This window comes from Pteropus alecto, unplaced genomic scaffold (genome assembly GCF_000325575.1).
Source record: "Pteropus alecto unplaced genomic scaffold, ASM32557v1 scaffold39, whole genome shotgun sequence".
In the NCBI taxonomy this organism is placed as follows: Eukaryota; Metazoa; Chordata; class Mammalia; order Chiroptera; family Pteropodidae; genus Pteropus; species Pteropus alecto.
In genome coordinates, this window is record NW_006443568.1 from 7,790,315 (window position 1) to 7,795,248 (window position 4,934).

General features: G+C 41.4%; 1 protein-coding gene and 1 pseudogene across 4 annotated transcripts in view; both read right to left on the minus strand.

Annotated features, from left to right (window-relative positions):
• The window catches only part of RCC1 (regulator of chromosome condensation 1), an 18,037-nt gene extending 16,308 nt beyond the window's left edge, over nt 1-1,729 (minus strand). For 2 of the 4 annotated variants that reach the window (XM_006924340.3, XM_006924341.3), the window contains exon 1: nt 188-340. The gene's annotated coding sequence lies outside the window, so the exon portion shown is untranslated. Of the gene's footprint in view, nt 1-187; nt 341-1,603 lie in introns of those variants that run through there. The other 2 variants (XM_025041512.1, XM_025041511.1) reach the window with 2 other exon arrangements.
• A 2,707-nt stretch (nt 1,730-4,436) lies between these two features.
• On the minus strand, nt 4,437-4,555 carry LOC112472970 (annotated as a pseudogene).
• Nucleotides 4,556-4,934: the final 379 nt, after the last annotated feature.

The following is a 4,934-nucleotide window of genomic DNA, read 5'->3' on the forward strand; positions in this document are numbered from 1 at the left end:
ACGGGGCCGGAAACCGCGAGCCCGCACCCGCGCCTTCCTGCCGCCCGGCTTCACGTGGAGCCGGCGTGGCGCGACTGGGCGCGCGCGAGCAACACCCCGGCCCGCCGAGGATCCCCGGTGCTCGGGTTGTAGCAGCTCAGCGCGACTCCCTCCGCCAGGACCCTTCTCCCGTACGCGGACGACCTACCTCTGCAGGTCCGCCAGAAGGAACTCCTCCGCTCGCCTGACCGGCCGCGAACTGCCCCAGAGCATGCGCTCTGCAGGCCTCCAGCCCCGACCCGGGCCAGAAAGGAAAACAAAGAGCCCGGCGGCCCCTGGCGGCCGCCCCGGGAGGTGCAAGTGGCGCGCTCCGGCCAGGGAGCTCTGGACCAGGCTCTCTCCACCTGTACTCCACCCGTACAGTGGGTGTGTATTTTGGAGACCCCAAGTCGGCACAGGTGGACTGACAACCAGAAAGACCACTTGAAAATAGGATTTGTTTGGGAAAATCTGGTGTGGAAGGGACTATATGGAGAAAGGAGATACTGCCGTTCCCTGCTCTCAAGAGAGTGAGAAAGATGAGAAATCAGACTATCAACAACCACATAGAGCCATGACGAGGGTAGGTACAGGGGCATCTGGCTCAGCCTGGGGCTTAAGAAAGGCTTTCCAAATTAATTCGAAGAAGCCAGGGCATCCTAGGAGAAGCATCACTTGCAATGACAGGGGTGATGAGAGCCTAGGGTGGTTTTGGGAAACTGCCAAGAGGGTCTGACTGGAGCGGAGGGTGCCTGTGAGCGTGACAGGGGAGAGCCCTGGAGAAGCAGAGTCAGGCCATGGATCTACGTAGCGTCTTGTGTGTTTAAGGGGTGCAGCCTCTATCCCAAAGCAATGGGGAATAATGAAAGGGATTTGAGAATGTGAGTGATACGAGATTTTTGTTTTAGAACAAAATGGAGAATGGACTTGGGCCAGGAAGGGGAAACCAAGTGGAGTGAGGGAAACCAGATTAGAAAGAAGAGGGTGTGAATTGGGGTTGGGGGCTGGAGAAGGAAAATAAGCACCAAGCAGACAACCCTCTCTTGTTAATATACTCATTCTTCAGGATGGATACAAACACTTCTTGAGGATTTTAGGTGTGCCCTGAAGTGACCTCTCAGGCATTTGATTATCTGGCGGATTACCTAGGTCAGGGCAGTAACCTCTGCAAAAGGGTATTTTCCATTTCATGTTGATTCTGACTTTAAAAGTCATTTTATCATACCTGAACTCTAGATGGATACTATTTTTTTTACAAGGTATTTTACAATTTTTCCCCTCTCTTTAATCCCCCTTCCACTTCCACCCCTGACCCATGGATATTGCCGTTTCCCCTAAAGAACTGGATCTCTGAAGACGGGGCATCCCCTCCCACACGTTGGCGGCATACACCGGGGCCACACACACCCGGGGGGCCTAGTGTACCCGGGCCTGGCGTACCCGGGGTATGGTCCGTGGCTCCACCTGGGGCGCGAACCCAGGACCTTCTGTGTTAGATGGACACTTTTGATGAGTATTTACCAACTGAATTTCTTTTATTATGCAGAGCCCACCCAAAGCACTCCCCATCTTCAGGGTCTCTTACCTCTCCAAGTTTACCTCTGCCTCCATCACGGACACTTCCTTTGGATGATATAGTACTGTGAAATTTCTCCAAGTTTTAGCCCTGGGATCTCTGATCTCGCTCTGCTGTCTTCCTCCAGGATCTTACTCATTCACATGGCTTAACGGAATTGTAAAAATGATTATTATCATCATCTATTTTGTAAAACCTTTATTTTGTTAACTACAGAAACATGTCCATCTATGTCCTTTGGCATATTTGTTCCTTCCAAACCTCATGACAGTTGGAAAATGAGAAAAATGAAGTTCAAAGAAGTTAAAAACATTTCTGGGGGTTATCATACAGGTGGCAGAAGAGAACCAGAACCCTTGTTGAGGGCTGAGCCATCACCTTTTAATTGAGGGGGCAATCCATCCAGTCTGGTTCTAACCTCCGCCCTACATCTCCACCCACAAGACCCAACACCCAAAATAAAACTTGTTTCCCATGGATCTAGGCTCCCCGCAACTTCATCATTCCAAAGTAAAGGTTCTCTGAGAAGTACAGATTCAAACCTTAACTTCTTTTCTGATTTCTCCCTCTCCTCTTCATTTTTCTATTTGTGCCTCTCTAGTCTAAAGTACCACCCTCCTTGCCTCTGCTCCCACCTCTCATTTCTTTCCTTCCATTTTATTCTACCAAGATCCCCAGGTTAGTCTTCCTAAATTATGGCTGTGAGACCATGTCCTGTTTAGAAATCTTAAAAAACTGAGATATTTCTTCACTGCTGTGCTTGGAGCACGAGGTGGCAAATCCAAGCTGTTGATTTCTCATTTCCCCCTTAGCCTCTATATTGTACTCTGAAGGTGCCCATGCTCATTCCTGCCTTCTCACTTGTATCTGGGCTGTTCTCCCTCTCAGGTACCTTCCTTCCTGCTTAGTTGAATTCTTGATATATTTTAAGGTTTAATTCAGTCCCCATCTCCATGTAGCTTTTCTCGGCCCCACTTATCTTTTCTTTATTTGAACCCAAATATCAATTTTATTTTTTCCACATGCTGATTGTTTTATTTATTGAACACACACCATAAGGAAAACAAGTAATGAACTCAACCCAGAACTGACACAGATGATAGAATTAAACTTGAATGACATTAAAAGTTATAATAACATATTTTATATGTCCAAAAATCAAGTAGAGACATAGAAGATATAAAAAGACCCAAAGTGAAATTGTTGACAATATATAAGATGCCAAATATACTGGGTAAGATTAACAATAGATTAGATACTGCAAAAGCAATGATTAATGAACTTGAAGGCAAAGCAATAGAAATGACCCAAAATGAAACACAGAAAAATTTTTAAAAAGTAAAAATAGCATTAGTAAGCTATGCAATAACTTTAAGGGACCTAATATACAGGTAAATAGAAACCCTGAAAGCAAGGAGTTGAGGACAGAAAATATAAGGAGAAATAATGGCTAAAAAATGTCCAAACTACAAACCTAAAGATCTGTGATGGTTAATTTTGTGTCAGTTTGACTAGGCTATGGTTCCCAGTTGTTTGGTCAAATACCAGTCTAGATGTTGCTGTGAAGCTATTTTTCAGACATGATAACCTTTAAATCAGTAGACTTTGAGGAAAGCAGATTAACTGCTGTAAATTGAGTGGGCCTCATCCAATCAGTTGAAGGCCTTAAGAAAAAAAATTCTGCCAAGTCTGCCTCCAGTCTCAAGACTGTAATATCATCTCTTGCTGGGATTTCCAGCCTGCCAACCTACCCAACAGATTTCAGACTTGCCAGCCCTCACAAACACGTGAGCCAATTCATTAAAATACCTATCTATATCTATCTACACACATACATCCTATTGGTCCTGTTTCTGGAGAACTCTGACTAATACAAAATACAAGAAGCTCAAGGAACTTCAAGTGCAAGAAGCAAGACATATCAAAATTCAATTGCTCAAAATCGATGATAGAAAATCTTAAAAGCAGTCAGAAAAAAGACCTGTTATGTACAGAGGAACAAGACAAGGATGCAATGCAACATGTTAGTACAGAGAAACAAAAACAAGAATACAATGCAAATAAAATGACAATGGAGCAACATTTCCAAAGTGTTTCAGCAAAACACTTATATCTAGTATATCCAGCAAAAACATCTTTCAAACATGAAAATGAAATTGAGGTATTTTCAGATGTACAAAAGATGAAAGAACTCATTGCCAGCAGACCCCATAGTAAAAGAAACATTAAAGAAAGACCTTTGGGCGGAAGAAAAGTGATACTGGATGAGAATCTGGATCTACACGAAAGAATGAAGAGTACTGGAAATGTTACTACATGGGTAAATATATGATTTTTTTTTCCAAAACTTAAAAAGACAATTGTTTACTTAAACAAAAATAATGCATTGTGAGTTTTATAACATATAAAATACATGACAATAATAAGAAAGATTGCGGCATGAAAAATACATTGTAAGGTTCTTATACTATAATAAGTGAAGGGTCATAAAATCAACTGAATGTAGACTCTGAGAAGTTAAAGATGTATACTATAAACTCAAAAGCAATCACAAAGATAACAAAACAAAGTTATGGCTAGTAAGCCAATAAAGAAGATAAGATGTAATTAGAAAAAGATAATAAAAAAAAAAAGGCAGAAAAGACAAAGGTAGTAAGAACAGATGAGACAAACAAATCAAAGATGATAAGACTCAAACCTAAGCACATTAATCATATAAAAATATATATAGTCTAAATACTCTAATTAAAAGGCAAATTGTCATAATAAATTAAGAAATCAAGGCCCAACTATACACTGCCTGCAAGAAATATATTTTATTTATTTTATTATTATTTTTTAACGCCTACAGCACCTGGTATTTCTAGGTTGTCTCCCATCCAAGTACTAACCAGGCCAAACCCTGCTTAGCTTCTGAGATCAGACGAGATCAGGCACATTCAGGGTGGCATGGCCACAGACAAGAAATATACTTTAAATATAAATACACAAATAGGTTAAAAGTAAAAGGATAGAAAAAGATATACACTAGTAACACCAGTCGAAAGAAAGCTGTAGTAGCTATAACAGCAGACGAAATAGATTTCAGAGCAAATAATATGGAGACAAAGAAGGTAATGTCATAATAGTAAAGGAATCAATCAAAATGCACACTCCTAAACATATATGAAACTTTGAATAACAGAGCTTCAAAATACATGAAGCAAAAACTGATATAACTTCTAGAAGAAATAGACGAATCTACAACTATAGCTGGAAATTTCAATATCCCACTCTCAATAATTGACAGAATAAGTGGACAGATAACCAGCAAGGATATAGTAGACTTGAACACTTTCAA